The 20867-nt window shown below is 46.4% G+C and overlaps 1 pseudogene across 1 annotated transcript in view; it reads right to left on the reverse strand.

The window, feature by feature from the left end:
- Positions 1-17633, reverse strand: part of LOC311512804 (SLAM family member 9-like) — a 42671-nt pseudogene extending 25038 nt beyond the window's left edge. The window contains exons 1-2 of the transcript XR_014714633.1: positions 17549-17633; positions 1176-1502 (exon numbers count right to left, since the gene is read on the reverse strand). The product of XR_014714633.1 is annotated as an SLAM family member 9-like (transcript). The remainder of the gene's footprint in view (positions 1-1175; positions 1503-17548) is intronic.
- Positions 17634-20867: the final 3234 nt, after the last annotated feature.

The following is a 20867-nucleotide window of genomic DNA, read 5'->3' on the forward strand; positions in this document are numbered from 1 at the left end:
CAACTTCCATCCCCACTTTACTGAGCACCACTCTCTCGTCTCATGTTCTGGATGTTCTAAGTGGTGCCTGAGACTACTAAATGTTGAGTTTCCCGACTTTTCTGTGTAAAACGGCCCCGAATCCGGAAAATTATCCCTATTCAGGAAAAAATTTAAACACATGCTTAACTTTAAGTATGTGTGTAGTTGCTCCACAGCACTGGCATCTAAGTTTACAATCTTTACTTTGCATTAATATAGTTTTTTTGCCTTGAGTATTTTACTGGACTAAATTTATGGAATTGGCCTCTAATATTGCAGGAGTTAGTTTGCCCGTAAAGATTCGCTCCCAGAATTTTGTTCCTGCAACAAATTGCAGAAGTAAATGGGGTAACTGGATGTCCAGCTGCTGTCATCTGTGTATACAGTTTGATGCAGATACAAGTATTTGTGGGCATGAAATTGTTCCTGCAAAATTGGAGTCCAGGCTGAGGGATAACTGAAAAATGGGTCCAACAAATCCCAACTAAATTTCAAGATAATCAGGTATTTTATATCATAAGTTCAGCAAGATACAGAACATTTAAAAAATCTTCTATTTTTTGTCTCATTTTTGACCTAGATCCTTGGATCCAACAGAGCTCTGCTTGGTACAGGACTTGGAGGGAATGGCCAATGGTGGCTGTATGTTATCTTTATGCCTCTCAGACCTAGAATTGTTTTGTCCTATGTCCCAAGTAGGAGCAGCCTTAGGGCTGCTCCAACTTGTGCCACCTGCAAAGGCTGTTGAGAGGCTGTTCTGACAGCCAGGGATTTTCTGGAGCACAAAAAACTCTGGCCACGCTCTCTTTTCCCAACTATATCCTCTATACCAGAACAGTGAACTGGAGGGAAGTTGAAGGATAGAGCCTGCACAACAACCTCAAGAGTTTCCTACACTGGAAAACCTCCAATACGTCAACTTTCCAACAGCTTTTTGTTGCTGTAGCAGGGTAATGTAGACAGAATGGAGGCCAGGAGCTGGCCCTGTATTTTTAATAATATTCCTCCAGTGTGAATCAATCATATTCAAAATATATGAGACACATGCTTTCCTAGGTTCAAATGCTCCATTTAGTCATAAAGGTTTCAGAGTAGCATGTATTTGTTTTGAAGAATTTAAGATGAAATGGTTTAAATCTCTGTCCAGGACTTACTGTACACGTGCAGGGCGAATCTCTGGAAGATGGGCTCAGTGATTCCTTCTGTGGCTATTTGTGCCGTGTATGTACTTGTGTCCTCCTGGCTTAGGTCCATGATTTGCAATGAGTAGCCCCCGTCCAGGACTCTCAGTCGCTCTCTGTAACGTTGATCTATCACTTGGGGTGCGTCTTCTTTTCCTGGTTTCACAATTGCTATAGTTGACTTTGCGTTCCAGACTATATTGTCAACCCGGCTTCCACTTGGAATCACCGGAGAGAAAGTGACCGACTCTCCCCAAATCCCGTTCAGCCTCACGGGCCCCGACTCTTCTCCGGAGGCTCCTGCAGCCGGGAAGACAGAAGAAAACGAAACTGTAAGACCCAGCCGGAACAAACCCTGGCCCCGTACCTATCACAGATGGACCAAGTCTCTTTCCCCCTTCAATCCTGTTAAAACTTTAACTGTGTGTCAACCCCCCCCCCCCCAAAAACAAATAATTTTTGGCAACCAAAACCAGATAATTTTTACTAAAAATTGCCAAAACCCAAAACGTTTTTTTCTAAAAACTGAAAAATTGTTGCTTTTGAGGTTTCTGATTTAAACAAAAATCAGACATTCCTGAGGAAAGTGGACACTCTCTGCAGACAGATTTGTTTAGCTAAAAATCCAATTTTCAACTAGCCCTAAGCAAGAGTAAAGTTCAGTCTGTGACCCAGCTCTCCAGGCTGTCTGTAGCACTCAAGTGCTACTGCCAGAAATGCACCATGCACAGAAAGCCTGACTGAGGGAGGTGCGGTCTAGGAAAGAGTGTGCATTGTAGACCCAGAGCCAGAGAACTCTGCTCATGGTAGCAGGGTCTGGTTAGGGATTGTGTGTGGGAGACAAGGCCCCAGTACAGACAAAGGGACCTCACTCATGACCTGCCCCGGCAGGTAGGGGGGCAAAGGGGTGTTCATAATCCAGCTGTCATCCCTTCAGGGGAGACTTTCAAGGTGAGTGTGTGTAGGACAGTCTTTGCAGCAGGCAGGAGGGGCCATGCTGCCCCTTTCACCCAAGTGGCTCACCAATATTTGGGGGGCCTGTGGGGTTGTTTCCATTAGGATGAGAAATCGACAAGACAAATCAGGTCTATTCTTGGTGAAATCTCATTTATTTACACACACACACACACAAATCCAGTTTCTCTGAACTCAGTAGAAACAAAGAACAGCAGACACTTCCTTGCTCAGAAATCTCCACATCCTCCCCTCCAGTGAGCGCCGTGTCCAAGAAGCTCTGTCTCTCTGCTTCCTTGCAGGGTTGTGCTCACAATGGCTTTCCCTAGCTTTTCCCCCCACAACATGCACAGGCTGCAAACAATACCCTAGACCCTGCATTTATAACCAGGGAAAAGCCTCAGCACACACAGCTTCACTCTGGCCCACACCCGCCAAGCTGCCTACTGCCTTGGGTGGTAGCCTCCCACCTGTTTTCACCACAAAAAGGGGCTTGATTGTTCCTTCTGCTGAGCCTGAAAGAGAGTACCTGGCACCCATTGGCTTTAACAGGGTCTGTGATTGTCTTTGGCTTTACGATTCACCTGCTGGCAACCACAAGCACCTTTCAGCACAACAGGCCGAGCAAGACCACCAGCCAGTGCTAGGAGATGAAAGATGGAGCCAAGTTTCGGCCTCCTGTGACCAAAAACCAAAGACGTTATCCTCTGAAAGCAACAGCCTCAAAAGAGCCTCTCCCAAGTGCTCAACCAAGGATAGGACGACGACTTGTCCCAGTTTATTGGGACTGTCCCTGCTCTGAGGGACAGATGCCGCATGCAAGCTCATTCTAGTGGAACTGGAGTTTAGTTTCAGTTCCATTAGAACTGGCTAGGCAGCCAGCCAGCTTCCAGGCTTCTCGCTGCTCTTGTGAGCCCAGCTGTGCCTACATTAACCCCCACTGCCTGTCTAGCTGTCAGTTACTTCCTCCCTGAATTGGGTGTGGAGCCATGCTATAGATAATGGCATGGAGAACAGTGCAACAGCAGAGCTATGCCAGTGAGGAGTGGGCTGGCAGAGAGGCAGGCAAGTTTACACTCAGGGCCTGCACAGCTAGCAAAAGGGGTAGGAAGGAAGTCACAGCATCAGTGGGGTCCAACAGAGGCAGCTGGGAAATAAGGTCCTTTAAGGTATGAGTGAGGGAACATAAAAGAAGTGGGGAGATATGACAAAATGGGAATGTTCTTAATGTTTTCTCTGAATACTGTGTGTGTGCCTCAGTTTCCCCTATGTGTTACTCAAGTATCTAGGTGGTGAGATAAGGGTGTGTGATTGTTGCAGAGGCCCCCTAGAGGGCAGGTGTGACTGCTGATTGGCTGTCTGGGCACAGAGAATGGCCGACACCCTGTGTCCCGGCAACTGATGGCTGGAGCCCGTGTCCTCTGGAAGAATCAGCCAGAGGTGTTGGAGAACAAAGTGAGTGGTAGAGAACAGGTGACCTGTTTGCCTGGGAAAGAGAGAAAACACAGAGGAGGGGTAGCTGGGTGTGATGGAGGCTGGGTGGCTGGAAGCAAGTCAGTCTCCTGGTTTGGGACTCGGGATGGGAGGGGAGGAATCCTGGGATCCTGAGCTCTGGATCCTGCCAAGATAGACTTTGCTGAATGCTTCTAGAGTCCCGTGATTAGGTAAGAATCCCAGCTTTTGGATGTTGTTGTAAGTTTCTTGCCCTGGTATTTACAAAGGAAAGCTTGACAACAAGACCTGAGCTCTCCCTAAAGGTTCAGTATTGAGAAGGCAAAGAAAGAGAACGCAAAATCTGTTACTTTTTTTGAAAATCTCCTGCTTTTTAAGACAATCTCCTAATTTCAGGGGGCGCCTGCCTGTTGATTTTTCAATGCTTGTGGTTGGTTATGCTATCTGCATGAACGGCTTTCAGGACCTGAAAATGGCAGGGTTCATCGCTGGTGTCCCAGTAACTCCACTGACTTTCATAGTTATGTAATCCACGGGCCAGTGTGCGTCAGAGCTCTTTGTACCCGATCCACAGATGACGTGAGTCTGTTATAGCCCCAGCCAGGGAGGGTTCGCTGTTTGGCTCATGCTGTAACATGCTTTTAGCTCTGGAGGTCCCTGGTGTGTCAGCCAAGATGATGGGCATCGCTGTTACACCACAAACAAACTTAGTCCCAGCTGCCTGCGCTGATTGTCCCCAGGGTCATGACACACTAGGATCAGTACCCAGAACCTATGGGAGTTTGGTGCATCAGAAAACTCCCAGTGACCTAACGCAGAGCTAGTTACGTCTCCTCTCTTTCTTCTCTCTCCAGCTTCTCCCTCTTCCTATCTTATCCTCCCTCCAGTTTCTGTCTGGCTCCCACTTCTGTCTCTTAGTTTCTGTCCCTGCCTCTTCCTCTTGCTTCAGCATTGATTGTAATGTTGCTGTTGAGTGGATAGATGCCTGCTGGATGTTTTTGGTCTTTGGCCCATGGCAACCCCATCCTATGAACATTCACCACACACTTAGATTTAAACAAGGGTAAAAATCAATGACTTTGTTCCAATGTCTACCAACAATTCCATTGTGGCATTGGGAGAACTCCACCAAGGCACCCTGGGAGGAGAGGAAGATCCAGTTTGCCCACTCCCATAACCTTTCATTGCTTTGGGTATTTGAAAGGGTCCCATAGGGACTTTGGGTTCTGAATCATGGGAAATATCTGAGTTTTTTTTAATCCCCTTGTGGTTCTATGCTCTTGGAGAGGTAGGCTCAGACGCTCTGCCTCGTTCTGGCTGCTGGGCACAATTCTGGTTGCACAATGAGGCTGTGGACCCAGACCCGCTGGAGCTCCCCAGCATAGGGAGAACCCCCAGGCAACAAAGAGCCACAGTACTGGCCATAAGCCATCTGCTCTCAGGCTCATAACGTGATTCTTCGGGGGTTCTGTCTCATAATTTTTTAACATTTGGGGTTAGCAATACTGGAAATGTGATTTGAAAGTTGCCGATGTCCTTTAAAGTTAAGAAAGAGGAAGACTAAGGAGGAACTTTGAGCCCTTCTCTTTCGATCACATGTTCCAGTGAGAGGAAGGAGTACATCACTGTGATAATGACGAGCTTGATGCTGACTGATATGTCTTGTTCCTGTTGCAAACCAAACGGTTTTGCCATTAAACATTATAACCAATGCCCAGGCCTTGTAAACCTTCTTAGTAACTTATATTTCTCAAGATGTTGATTCTTGGTTGTGTTGGGTGAGCGTTAGGCCTGGTCTGGCACTTAAAACGTCGGTCAGCATAGCTACGGCACTCAGGGGAGTGACAAATCACATCCCTGTGTGCCACAGTTAAGCTAGCATAACACCTGGTATAGACGCAACTGGAGGCTGGCAGAGGAATGTTTCCATCAACCTAGCTACCCCCCGCTTAGGGAGGTGGATTACCTGCATTGATGGGAAAACCCCTTCTGTTGCTCTAGGAAGTGTCTACACCATAGGGATATGCCAACATAGCTATGGCACTGTAGCTATGCCACTGGAGTGTAGAGCAGTGGTTCTCAACCAGGGGTACATGAACCCCTGGGGATACGCAGGGGTCTTCCGGGGGTACATCAACTCAGCTAGATATTTGCCTACTTTTACAACAGGCTACATGAAAAGCCCTAGCGAAGTCAGTACCAACTAAAATTTCATACAGACAATGACTTGTTTAGACGGCTCTATGCGCTATGCGCTGAAAGGTAAGCACAATAGTTATATTCCAGTTGATTTATTTTATAATTAGATGGTAAAAAGGAGAAAGTCCGCAATTTGTCACTACTAGTGTGCTGGGACACTTTTGCATTTTTATGTCTGATTTTGTAAGCAAGTTGTTTTACACAGCAGCTGGAGGTAATTGACCACCAGGTCAATTACTGCTGCTCCTTGCAGCCTTCATGGTCATCTAGTACAATACGGGAGAAAAGATTGCAACCAGAAACCATGGATTTGAACATCCCAACCCATTTCCTTTCTGTTGTCATTTTAAAAACTTTAAGGAGTGGTGTCTTATTTACTTGCAACTTTGATCAAGCTAGCATGTTAAAAATACCCATGTGGCCATAACAGCACAAGCGGTGGTACAGGCTAGCTGTCTGAATACGCACCTAGCGTCTCAGATGGGACAGTACGCGGGTGGCTAGGCCATGCTTCTGCCCACGCTACTATGGCTACACTGCTATTTTTAGAATGCCGGCTCCATCAAAGCTAGCATGGGTCAGTCTATCTGAGTTTTATATTACCCCTCCAGCTGCTATGCAGATGTATCCTAAGTAGGGAGAGCAGAATGTAGCTGTTTGACAATTACGGATAGCTTAGATGGAAGTTTCCACTCAACCCTGTAGCTGACTCCAGCAAGGGTAGTAATTTGAGTAAGCATCTATGGACCCCAGAGGGTGGAAAGGTTTTGGGTTTTTTTTATTTCAAAATTCTGGAAAAAGGTTGACAAAACATGAAATACACCCCTTTGATAATACTCCCCCCGCCCCCCTTGACAAAACAGCCTGGTCAAAATTTCCCCAAATTTCCACTTTTTTATTTTTAAGGGATTTTGAAAAAGTTTTCATTAAATGCCCCTCCCCTTTTTATTCGGACCAGTTCTGATACGAACTATGCAGTGGACACCAGGTCAATTACTGTTGCTCCTTGCAGCCTTCATGGTCATCTAGTACAATACGGGAGAATAGATTGCAACCAGAAACCATGGATTTGAACATCCCAACCCATTTCCTTTCTGTTGTCATTTTAAAAACTTTAAGGAGTGGTGTCTTATTTACTTGCAACTCCCTTCCCACTCTCGTCGATGATTTTGGAGAGGTGATTCATTTTTTATCTCCTTTCTGTAGGGTGCTGTCTGGTATACCCACTGAGGGGCATTGAAAATTGTCTTTACAATTTCAAGCTCTCTCTTTATGTATAAGGGATTTCCTGGTTGTGCTTGCAGACTAGGGGCTGTGTAGAGAAGTGTGGGATCTGGAGCTTGTGTAGTCAGTCTGCACAGAGACAGCCTGAAGCAAGGTGGGGTGACTTGTGCCTCTCTACCTTGGGAAGCAGCCTGCTTTGTCTCTCTCTATTTTGGGGTCTTGTTATCGTTCTGGATTCTTAGAAACAGGTCAGGTTACACTGCAATCTTCCCGGTAGATAAAACCATAAAATACTCTAACTTCTTTGTGTGTAACTGTGAATATAACACCTACTGCCCGCCAGTTACAGGAAAAGCTCTTCTGGGGGTGTGTGGAGTGGTGGTGGTTTGGAAGCCACACTACAACAGAGGAAGCAAGTAAGAGTGCTTTCTGTTGCTGCCGTTAGCTACTTTGGGGGCCTCTGGGGCTTTCAGTACACCAAGATGCCCTGTGATGGGAAGCTGGTTTGCACGTCTGCAACGTACAAAGAGCCAAATACTGTTTGGGTTCCCCCCCACACACACACTTCCTTCAGTTTTGTTTCCAGGCAAAGATTTCATCAGTCTATTTACTGCTGTGCTGGAACCTTATCTCACCTGGGGTCTGATTCTCAGTTATACTCAGGCCAGGAACTGAACCCAGGTCTCCTGAGAAAAGTGCATAAAGATCAACCTTATTCAACTGGCCTCAGCTCAGCTAGTGGAGAAGAGGTTTCCTCTCCTAAATGCCATCACCTGTCCATGCAGCCCTGATGGTTTTCAAATTTCACCTGTAGACCAGTATTGAGTCATTCGAATATTGATGGTGGTTTCTTTTTGACACCTTAAATTCCACCCAGGAACCAACAGGCAGCCACTGCGGGTCACGGAATATTGTACTTTGGAATGATTCCACACACCTGCCCTCTGCCAAATTTCCAGCCTCCCACCCCATCACCTCCCCTCTCTGCGAAAACCATATTCTCTTCCTCTAGTGTCTCACCTCTCATTTAGACACCCCCCCACTTAAACTCATCCTCAATGTGGGGCCAATCGCTCCTTCCGGCTTGTGTGTCTCACACCCACACTGCAGCATCCCCACTCCCCCACCACACACACACCCCCCATTTCAGAAGCTGAGATCCAGGGGATGCAAGGGGGTAAAACAATTCAATATGAAGGTCAGTTCAAACCCTCTCACCCTCATCATGGCAGGGAGCTGCAACAATTTACACTCTCTTCCTAGCACCCCCTGCCAGAGAGACTGGCAATTTCTAAACTAAACCAAAAAGAAAAGGAGGACTTGTGGCACCTTAGAGACTAACCAATTTATTTGAGCATAAGTTTTCGTGAGCTACAGCTCACTTCATCGGATGCATAAAGTAGAAAATACAGGGAGGAGATTTATATACACACAGACCATGAAAAAATGGGTGTTTATCATACACATTGTAAGGAGAGTGATCACTTTAAGATGAGCTATTACCAGCAGGAGAGCGGGGTGAGGGGAGAGAAAACCTTTTGAAGTGATAATCAAGGTGGGCCATTTCCAGCACATTTCCAGGAGTTAACAAGAACGTCTGAGGAACAGTAAATGGGTTAGTCTCTAAGGTGCTACAAGTCCTCCTTTTCTTTTTGCGAATACAGACTAACATGGCTGTTACTCTGAAACCTAAACTAAAGCAGTGGCCAAGATTGGAGCAAACTGCCCTCCTAATGAGTACTTTAGCAGTCTCTCCCCTCTGCCAAATACAAACTGGGATCGGACCAGGAGCCCATCTACCCCAGGAGCCCATCTCCACCAGTAGCCACCACCTTCTGCTTCAGAGGAAGGTGGAACAAACCCTGTAGTAGGGGATAATGGAATAACTTGCCCCACAGGGGAAAGTCCCTCCTGACTCTATTAGTTATTCTTTGCTACTCTAACTCCAGAGGTTCTTGTTATCCATATAAATATCCAATCTTTTCTGACCGCAGCTAAACTCTTTGCCTCAGTGATATCATGTGGCAATGGGGCCCACAGGCTTATCGTGTGTTGTACAAAAAAGAGTCTAGAGTTATTTCAAAATGTAGTCATCCAAGTATCAAAATGTCTCTGCAATTCACAATATAGACTCATAACTGCTGCCCAGAATAACAAGTTATAAGCCTTGTCCCCTGTCCAAGCATAAATAATTCCTTCATTAATTCCCCCTGGGTTTCTATATTGCTATCACTTCTATTTTAGAAAAAGAGAACAGACCACGTAACAGAGTGACATGACCAGTCCAGGATCCTGACTAGCATTTTTGCTGTTAGGGGCAAAAAGGCAACCTTTAAAATTTGGAAGCAAAAACTAGTGAGGATAATAGTAGCAACTGGCCATCTAACATAGTGAACACCAATGAAAATGAGGTAGGATCTGAGGCTAAAATAGGGAACAAACAAGTTAAAAGTTACTTAGACAAGTCAGATGTCTTCAAATCACCAGGGCCTGATGAAATACTTCCTAAAATACTCAGGGAACTGACTGAGGAGGTCTCTGAGCCATTAGTGATCATCTTTGAAAAGTCATGGAAGACGGGGGAGATTCCAGAGGACTGTAAAAGGGCAAATATAGTGACAATCTATAAAAAGGGAAATAAGGGCAATTACAGACCAGCCAGCTTAACGTCTGTAGCTGGAAAGATAATGGAGAAAATAATCAAGCTATCAATTCGCAAACACCTAGACGATAATAAGGTGATAAGTAAAGTCAACATGGATTTGTCAAGAACAAATTGTGTCAAACCAACCTGATGGCTTTCTTTGACAGGGTAACAAGCCTTGTGGATGAAGGGGAAGCAGTAGATGTGGTATATCTTGACTTTAGTAAGGCTTTTGATACTGTCTCGCATGACCTGATAAACTAGGAAAATGCAACCTGGATGGAACTACTATAAGGCGGGTGCAAAACTGGTTGGAAAACCATTCCCAGAGTAGTTATCAGTGGTTCACACTCAAGCTGGAAGGACATATAAAATGGGGTGCCACAGGGGATCGGTCCTGGATCTCATTCTGTTCAACAAATTAATCAATGATTCAGATAATGGCAGAGAGTACGCTTATAAAGTTTGCGGATGATACCAAGCTGGAAGGGGTTGCAAGTGCTTTGGAGGATAGGATTAAAATTCAAAATGATCTGGAGAAATGGTCTGAAGTAAATAAGATGAAATTCAATAAGGACAAATGCAAAGTACTCCACTTAGGAAGGAACACTCAATTGCACACGTACAAAATGGGAAATGACGGCCTCGGAAGGAGTTTTGCGAAAAGGGATCTGAGGCTCATAGTGGATCACAAGCTAAATATGAGTCAACAGTGTAATGCTGTTGGAAAAAAAAAAAAAGCAAACATCATTCATATATTAGCTAGAGTGTTGTAAGCAAGACACCAGAAGTAATTTTTCCGCTCTTCTCCACGCTGATTAGGTCTTAACTGGAGTATTGTGACCAGGTCTGGGTGCCACATTTCAGGAAAGATGTTGACAAATTGGAGAAAGTCCAGAGAAGAGCAACAAAAATGATTAAAGGTCTAGAAAATGTGACCTCTGAGGAAAGATTGAAAAAATTGTTTAATCTGGAGAAGAGAAGACTGAGGGGGGACATGATAACAGTTTTCAAGTACGTAAAAGGTTGTTACAAGGAGGAGGGAGAAAAATTGGTCTCATTAACCTCTGAGGATAGGACAAGAAGCAATGGGCTTAAATTGCAGCAAGGGCGGTTTAGGTTGGACATTAGGAAAAAGTTCTACCTGTCAGGGTGGTGAAGCACTGGAATAAATTGCCTAGGGAGATTGTGGAATCTCCGTCATTGGAGATTTTAAAGAGCAGGTTAGACAAGCACCTGTCAGGGATGGTCTAGAAAATAATACTTAGTCCTGTCTTGAGTGCAGGGAACTGGACTAGATGACCTCTCGAGGTTCCTTCCAGTCCTAGACTTCAATGGTTCTATAATAGGAAGGAGCGTAAACTCTGGCAGGATAAGTGTAAAAGTACAATAAGGCAGGTCAAGAAAGAATTTGAGAAGCAACTTGCTAAAGATGCAAAAACTAAACAGCAGGAACTTTTTAAAGTACATCAGAAGTAGGAAGCCTGCCAAACAGTTAATGGGGCCACTGGATGGCCAAAGTGCAAAAGGAGCACTGAAAGAAGACAAGACCATTGCAGAGAAGCTAAATTAATTCTTTGCATCGATCTTCACTGGAGAAGGTATTGGTGAAGTACCCACATCAGAGCTATTCTTTCTTGGCAACAAATCTGAAGTACTGTCGCACACTGGTGTGTGAATAGAAGAGGTTTTAGAACAAACTGCTAAATAAAACAGCAGGTCACCAGGACCAGATGATATTCCCCCAAGAGGTCTGAAGGAACCCAAATATGAATTTGCAGAACTACTACTGTGATATGTAACCTATCGCTGAAACAAACTGCTATACCAGATGATTGGCAGATATCTAATGTGACACCACTTTTTAAAAAGGGCTCCAGAGGCAATCCTGGCAATTACAGGTGGGTGAGCCTAACTTCAGTACCAGGAAAACTGGTAGAAAATATAGTAAAGAACAGAATTATCAGACACAGAGATAAACACAATTTGTTGGGGAAGAGTCAATGTGGCTTTTGTAAAGGGAAGACATACCTCACCAATCTACTAGAATTCTTTGAGGGAGTCAACAAACGTGGATAAGGGTGATCCAGTCAATATAGTGTACTTGGATTTTCAAAAAGCCTTTTTTTTCATAAATATTAAAGGTCAGAAGGGACCATTATGATCATCTCGTCTGACCCCCTGCACAATGCAGGCCACAGAATCTCACCCACCCACTCCTGCGAAAAACCTCTCACCTATGGGTTGTCTGAGCTATTGAAGTCCTCAGATCCGTGCCCCATGCTACAGAGTAAGGCGAAAAACCTCCAGAGCCTCTTCCAATCTGCCCTGGAGGAAAACCCTGAGCAGATGGGCAAGATTCATCAGCCAGATACCCAGGAAAGAATTTTCTGTAGTAACTCAGATCCCACCCCATCTAACATCCCACCCTTTGACAAGGTCCCTTACAAAAGGATCTTAAGGAAGCTAGATCATCAAGGGATATCCTCTCATGGATCAGTAACTGTTTAAAAGATAGGAAACAAAGGGTCGGAATAAATGGTCAGTTTTTACAATGAAGCCAGATAAACAGCAGGGTCCCCCAGGGCTCTGTACTGGGCCCAGTGGAGTTCAACATATTCATAAATGATCTGGAAAAGGGGGTGAACAGTGAGGTGGCAAAGTTTGCAGACGATACAAAATTATTTAAGATAGTTAAGTCCAAAGCTGACTGTGAAGAGCTACAAAGGGATCTCAAACTGGGTGTCTGGACAAGAAAATGACAGATGCGATTCAGTGTTGATAAGTGCAAAGAAATGCACATTGGTAAAAAAATTCCCAACTACACATACATAATGATGGGGTCTAAATTAGTTGTTACCACTCAAGAAAGATCTTGGAGTCATCGTGGACAGTGCTCTGAAAACCTCAGCTCAATGCGCTGCAGCAGTCAAAAAGGCTAACAGAATGTTAGGAACTATTAGGAAAGGGATAGAAAATAAGACAGAAAATATCATTATGCCACTCTATAAATTCATGTTACTGCACACCTTGAATACTGTGTCCAGTTGTGGTTGTCCCATCTCAAAAAAGGATATAGTGGAATGAGAAAAGCTTCAGAGAAGGGAAAAACTACGGGTTTTACCTGACAAAATTGATAGGCAGCAGGTTTAATACAAACAAGTGGACATACATTTTCACACAACACACAATTAATCTGTGGAACTCATTGCCATGGGATGCTATGAAGGCCAAAAAGTATAACAGGGTTCAAAAAAGAACCCCATCACTACTTATTAGCCAAGAGGGTCAGGGACAGAACCCCATGTTCAGGGCAACCTTAAACCTCTGACTGTCAGAAGCTGGGAGGGGAAGAAAACAGTGAATCTCTCCAAAATTGCCCTGTTTTGTACATTCCCTCTGAAGCTGTGGTACTGGCCACTGTCTGAAACAGGATATTGGGCCAAATGGAAAAATCCCTGGAAAAATCATGGAACAGGTCCTCAAGGAATCAATTCTGAAGCACTTAGAGGAGAGGAAAGTGATCAGGAACAGTCAGCATGGATTCATCAAGGGCAAGTCATGCCTGACTAATCTAATTGCCTTCTATGACGAGATAACTGGCTCTGTGGATGAGGGGAAAGCAGTGGACGTGTTGATCCTTGACTTTAGCAAAGCTTTTGACACGGTCTCCCACAGTATTCTTGCCAGTAAGTTAAAGAAGTATGGGCTGGATGAATGGACTATACGGTGGATAGCAAGCTGGCTAGATTGTTGGGCTCAACGGGTAGTAATCAATGGCTCCATGTGTTATACCAATAAATTAAAAACCAGCAGGATCTTATTAAAGGGGAAAAGGCAAAATACCACATTTATTGTGAATACAGAAAGAATCCTAGTAAGCAGTTAGTTATAGCTATAACATTCCATTCAATCTCATATTTATTCACACATTCACACACACACACACACACACACACAGGTTCTGCGAGGTTGTTCTCATAGTTACCAGCCTTAGAGTTGCTCATGCCAAGCCACTGGCCAGGTGGCCTGGACATGAGGCGGGAGCAGGGCCTTGTTAGATGCTCATCTGATGCTCCTGGAAGTTGGTTTGCAGAATCAGACCCCAAAGTTCTCACTTTCTAGAGTCCATTTTTATAGGAATTTCATCCTAGGCCAGTCTATGGGAATGGCTTCATCATCAGCGGATGGCACGTTCCTGACGGCTCCGTGCTGCCAGACGTTATCTTGGTCTTTGGTTCTCCCGTCCTTGAGGTTGTTGGGTGGATTCCAGTCTGCCCTCCGGAGGGTCCTCTGGTTATTTCCACTTGACACCTTCTTCGGCCGATGGACACTGCATTCTTAGGCTGGCACCTCCCTGGTCATTCAGTTATTATCCACACCAAGCATCCATCCACATACATCCTCTATCTCTATTTTAATCAGAATTGTTAACAAAGCGAGATGAATACAACAAAAGGGCGGGGAGTCTCTGGGTGCTGTTTCTGTTGTTACAGAGTGTTGCTTTGAGTCTCTCTCTGTGTGAGTAGTTGTTGTTACAAAGAATTGCCTTGAGAACAGACACTATCTTAGAATGTACTAACGCAATTAGCAGCTTGCAAGTTTCACACATAGAGGGAGAGAAACAGTACCAAAAACCAAGAGACCTCTGAATTAGTAATACTCTGGAATTTAAACTATGGGGAATCAAACTCATTTGTGATTTTAATACAGAACTTCTTTAATATGATCCAACACATGTCTAGTTGGCAGCTGGTATCAAGTGGAGTGCCCCAAAGGTCGGTCCCGGGGCCAGTTTTATTCAATATCTTCATTAATGATCTGGAGGATGGTGTGGATTGCACCCTCAGCAAGTTTGCAGATGACACTAAACTGGGAGGAGAGGTAGATATGCTGGAGGGTAAGGATAAGATACAGAGGGACCTAGACAAATTAGAGGATTGGGCCAAAAGAAATCTGATGAGGTTCAACAAGGACAAGTGCAGAGGTCCTGCACTTAGGACGGAAGAATCTCATGCACCGCTACAGACTAGGGACCGAATGGCTAGGCAGCAGTTCTGCAGAAAAGGACCTAGGGGTTACAGTGGACGAGAAGCTGGATATGAGTCAACAGTGTGCCCTTATTGCCAAGAAGGTCAATGGCATTTTGGGATGTATTAGTAGGGGCATTGCCAGCAGATCAAGGGACGTGATCTTTCCCCTCTATTGGACATTGGTGAGGCCTCATCTGGAGTACTATGTCCAGTTTTGGGCCCCACACTACAAGAAGGATGTGGAAAAATTAGAGAGAGTCCAGTGGAGGGCAACAAAAATGACTTATGAGGAGAGGCTGAGGGAACTGGGATTGTTTAGTCTGCGGAAGAGAAGAATGAGGAGGGATTTGATAGCTGCTTTCCACTACCTGAAAGGGGGTTCCAAAGAGGATGGATCTAGACTGTTCTCAGTGGTAGTGGATGACAGAACGAGGAATAATGGTCTCAAGTTGCAATGGGGGAGGTTTAGGTTGGATATTAGGAAAAACATTTTCACTAGGAGGGTGGTGAAACACTGGAATGCGTTACCTAGGGAGGTGGTGGAATCTCCTTCCTTAGAAGTTTTTAAGGTCGGGCTTGACAAAGCCCTGGCTGGGATGATTTAGTTGGGGATTGGTCCTGCTTTGAGCAGGGGGTTGGACTAGATACCTTCTGAGGTCCCTTCCAACACTGATAGTCTATGATTCTATGACCATTGGCTTGACCCAGCGTGGCCTTTCTTACAACCCATTATATTTTCTGTTTTTTTCCTCCTCTGCAGAAATGGCAGATCTCAGCTCCAATATAATTCACACACACATCATCTTGATTCATTTAAGGCTGTGTAAGTGCATTTCTTGTCAATGCAGCCATTAGCATTTAGGGAAGATACTAGTTCAAGTACACTGCCGTAACCTCTTTGAATAACAGTGGCCATGGAGAGTGGGGGGAAACAAAGGCAAACTTACAAGATATGGGTATTAAAGTTCCTGTGGAAACAGCTGCTCCTTCTGACAAATCCCCTGTGGTTTGTCAGGGGAAACCCCTGTCTAATACACACAGCTCAGAATGACTGGAATTCGCATCCTGAGGTCCATGGATTAAGACAGTGGGCAGGTCTGGGGGTCGATCTGGGGAGAACTAGTGGACCTTTCTGTTGATACCCTGTCTCTTGCTCTCTAGCTCCCGGGAAGCCAACTCCCTAATTCCATGCCACCAGCACTCCCCCTACCCCAGCTCCCAAGTGAAAAGTTTCCTCCAATCCCCAGTTCATGTGAATTAACATGTAAATGCAAGAGAAAATGGTGGATCGGGGTAAGGAGCATAAGATAGAGATAGGTGGGGACATGGAATCAGGGAGTGGGGCTGCTCATTGAGGCAAAGTACTGGATTCTGAAGCAGGACTGGGACAGGTGCACAATGGGGAGCCAAGGAGTCAGACAGGAACTCCGCTGTTCAGCACCACACCCCATTAATGCCCCCCCACAACACCCCTGGAGTGGCTTAAACTTGGCTGGAGGATTCTGCATCCTTGGGATAGAATATTCTCTTAGGGTGATAATTGCTGTTTTGTATGCTGCATTCTAAAGACTTCCTTCAGCCTCGGCCTTAGGATATTCCATCTTCCACTGGACCATCCCAGGACTACGGGCCCATCAGCAGCAGAGTTTGCTGTGGGCCAAGGTGGTACAGGCCGGGGCTTCTTTCTGCCGAAGGGTCTGGAAGTGACTGGCCCAAGCACAAAAGTGGGAGACACACTAGCCAGGTAGGAGTAGCAGCTAGGGTGCTCAGGCATGCATTAGTTTGGAACAATTTAAACGGCTAGTTACATCGCTGAGCCACTGGAGAATTAAACTTAACAAACCATGATATGGGAAACTGCATTTAGAGAATCCGCTCCTGAGTAATGACAGCATTTATATTAATAGTTTGAAACAAACAGCAGCCTCTTAATTTTCAGAGTTAACACATAGGACTCAAGGGACCCAATTTTCTTCTCCTTTAGAAATTCACAATCAAAAACAGTAACCTCCATATTAAGATACTTAAAAGATTAGTACTCACTTCCAGCATTTTTGTTAGGAGGGCGACAGACCTAGAACCAATTTTCAATATTTATTTTTGCAGTTTCCAAGTTTCCAGAACTAAAACATGTTATGGATAGAATGGCTGATTTTGTTGGTTCCATAAATTATGGATCACATGTGACTGGTGGCCCAATCCTTGCCAGGACTTTGTGGCTCCAATTATTGCCCTACACGTGGCATAAACTGCTCAAGGTGATGGACAGGAAGTCCATGCTGCCGGCTGTAGCCCCCCATGCTTGGAGAATGATCGATGGGGTGGGGGGAGAGAAATCCTTTTGTGGTGGTAAATACCCATTTTTTCATGCTTTGTGTGTATAAAAAGATCTTGGATACTTTCCACAGTATGCATCCGATGAAGTGAGCTGTAGCTCACGAAAGCTTAGGCTCAAATAAATTGGTTAGTCTCTAAGGTGCCACAAGTCCTCCTTTTCTTTTTGCAAATACAGATTAACACGGCTGTTACTCTGAAACCAGTACATAAAATAGGTATATGTAGACTTTGGGCTGGATCCACTGAATACCAGTGTAGTAAATGGAGACACAAGCCTCAATCCTGCACTATCGAAGACAATGGGCTGCCTTCAAGGGAAACAGGATCATGTCCATTAGCAGGGCAGGGTGAATGAAACTTGCAACTCCCAGTGCTGTCCTTGCTGCGTGGCAGGGACCGTCATGCTGAGAGCCTTCAGTCCAATACGTTTTACCAGTCCTACATTTGTCCAAACATATATGTCAAATAAATATAATTAAACATCACTTAAAAGCAGAACTTACCAGCTTCACGGCAAACGAGGACTGCAAACCCCCAAAACCAAGGTAATCTCATTTTCTCCAGTTTGAGTTCAGTTTTTAGGTATGGTGTTCAACTATGATAACCGTCTTACTTCCTCTGCAATTTCTTGTAAAAGTCCAGTCACGTTACCCTGTTGCCCCACCCTAGAAATAGAGCATGGGCTCCTTCGTTCTGCCTTCCCACACACCCATAGGCAGATACAGGGGGCCCTTTCCCCCTTAAAGAAGCAGGGGGATATCCCAGTATTTACACCTCATCTGGGGCTTTTTATTTGCCTTCTGGTTTATTTAGTCTTTCAAGATCAGTTTTCCGACATTTCTCAGCAACCAGGAGGGCTAGAAACTTAATTTCTTTTTTAAATGAAAGCTGAAATTCTTGCATTATAATCTGTCTCCAGGAGCTGGGGCTTTATCACAGACTATTGGGTGTTTTTTTATTTTTAAAGTTACAAGGGAAACTTGGATTAAGACAGACACAATAGGCACTTGCCTAGGGCCCCCACTTCTCAGACGCATGTGATGGAGTCAGAATCTTTACTTTCATTACAAAAAAAGCATTTGTGGTTGTGAAGAAAAACATGATCTGAGTATAACTGACATAGTGATGATGCCAGCCTGAATCTTCAGACAGCCTCCAGCAGAGGTAAGGGCAGTAGCCATTAGATACAAGAGGAAATCATGGGGCGTTACCCATCCCTGGTGCAGACCTGAATCCAGACCTCCTCCATGGGGATGAGGAGTTGGGGTGCAGGCAGGCTGCCTTGGGGCTGGGGCCAGAGAGGAGGACTCCCCACAGCCATCCTCCCTCCCCCCGCCCCCAACAGCGGCACACTCACCTCACACCACTGTCACTGGACACGCTCCTAGGGCCCCTCTCAGATCCAGGAAGCCCCCTCGCCTCCCCTGCGGCGGGTGCCGCGTGGGACCGGGAGCTGCCATCACACGTGGCCTGCTCCCCTGCTGCTGCCCCTCATTGTAGCCTCACTGGGGCGAGGGATGGGGCTACCCCTTGCCCAGCATGGGGCAGGAGCAGTGACTGTGGGCGGAGGGGGGGGGGGCGCCATGTGCTGGTGGAGGGTCCTGCTGGAAAAGAGAAGGGTCCAAGGCGGAAGAGCAGGGTCAGGGTCAGCCTGCCCTGGCACTAGGACCCTGCAGCAGCATTTGATGCCAGGAGCCAGCAGAGCTGAGTGCAGCGGGAGACCCGGCCCCATACACTGGTGGAGCCGGGCCCCCAGGCCCTGAATATTGCTGGAGCCCAGGCACCATGGGCCCAAATAACTCGCTGCCCCTGTCTCTGGCCTGTGCTGTGCAAGAGGTCAGAACAAGCCCTTCTGGCATTAAAAACTATTAATCTAAAGAGGCAACCAAAGACTCCCTCCAAAAAAACAGAACCTTTGAGTCAGCACCAGCTGGTCTAGGATATAAAAGGGACATAACACGTGCAAATGACGGTTCGCAAACAGCTTGTTAGTGCCACGGTTGGGGGGGGGGGTTTGTGGGGGGGTTTTTTTGGTGGGGATGTATTTTTTTAAAAATTCTCTGACTAAGGTTAAAGTGGGAAGGGATTAGCCAAAAGGAAAGAAAGGTAAGGGGAGGAGAGACAAGGAAGGGTGTTTGAAAGGCAGGTGAAATGAGGCAGAGATGACTGGATGGAGGGGGAATGGCTTGGAGGAATCAGCCCCATCAGCCCAGGGAAGAGAATGCCTGATGTGTGGTCAGCGTCCGTCTGTCCCTGCTGCAGCATCTGCCCCACCTGCTTCTGGGTCTGCTCCTGCCCGCTGGAGAGTTTCTCTGGTTCATCACTGGAATCTCAGCCCCAGCCAGGGCAGCTGCTCCCTGGGGGAAGGCCGACAGCATTTGAACTGCTGGAAGTTCATCCCACCAGCAATGCAGCGCTTTACACTGGGGCTGGGGCTCCAGGAGTCCCACCAGTGGAGCCTACCCAGGGCATCCATTGACTCAGTCAAGCAGGCACATGCTCTCCTTGGCTAGGAATCTGGGAGCAAATCACAAGGTCTATCTGTGTCCAGCAGCCTCTCCTTTTATATTCATTATATCCATTACAGACGGATGGACCGTCTGCAGCTGAGGGTCGTGGGTTCCTCCAGCAGAAACAGGAGTAACTAAAGGGGCAGATCCTTTCTTGCAATCCTGCTTTACCTTTATAGCCTGTTAACGCTTTCCATCTGCATGGCGCTCTGCAGAGACAAGGCGCGATACACCTGCATTGGTGAGTCCACCCTGGTGGGAGGACGGGTGGTGTTTGACCCACTGCCCTCCCCCCATAGAGTTCTGCTCCGCAGGGGATATGTTAAATGTGCCAGACAGACACTTGCCCTCCCTGCCCAGCACTGCCCAGCCAGGGGCCCCACAGCACAGCAGAGTTTGTGTTCCCCGTGGAATTGCAACAATCCATTCCTTCTCCCTTAGCCCGGGCTAGGATTTAAGGAGACCCCATGAGGTGACAAAAGGCAGCACAGGCTGGGAGCCAGAGAGAGCCCTGGGGTCTGTCTGCGTCCAGCAGCGTCAATACAGAATCCCCTCTGTAGGCATCGCAGCCCGGCCCTGTCCGTTCACTATGGCCGATCGCATCTGCGTGGCTTTGCCCTAGCTGGGGGCCTGGGTTATGCTAGGAGAAGCTGGTGTATCTAAGGGGTGAATCCATTAACTCCTGAAGGCGCTTTACTCTCTGCCAAGGTAGGAATAACTCTCGTGCGCTGACCGACATCCCCGCTGGTCTCCTGCGGGTGACTCATTTTCCCGTGAAGCTGTGGAACCAACATGGATAGGTACATGGGGCATCCATGTCTGTGACCCCCCACCCCCACACTCCCAACGAGGATAAATACCAAGAAAAACCTGCCTCTCACCACTAAGAATTGGGAGTGCAGATTATCCCACTTCAGCCCAGTCCGTGCTTCTGATACCTTCCTGGGAAGCAGCTGCTGCTGGGCCACTGTTGGGGGTGGGATACGGGTCTCGATACAGGCCTGATCTGCTCTGGCAGGTTCCATGTTCCTGTGCCCATGTCGTGAGCTGCAGACCCCGTGTCCTGGCCTCAGTGTGAATGAGAATCAGGGGCAGCCCCGTCTCTCTTTGACCCAATAATCCACCTCCCTAATCCCAGGCCATCTCTGCATGCTGAGCTAATCCCAGGTGTGTTTTTCCCCAGAGGCAAGTGGCTAGCAGGAGAAATGGGGAGGAAAGATTCCACCCTTTCTAGTTCAAGGGACACCTCCCTGGCCTGGGAAACCCCCGGGCCCATTAGAAGCAGAGTCTAAGGTGTCTGAGGTTACCAGCC

This window comes from Lepidochelys olivacea (genome assembly GCF_965140295.1).
Source record: "Lepidochelys olivacea isolate rLepOli2 genome assembly, chromosome: 24".
In the NCBI taxonomy this organism is placed as follows: Eukaryota; Metazoa; Chordata; order Testudines; family Cheloniidae; genus Lepidochelys; species Lepidochelys olivacea.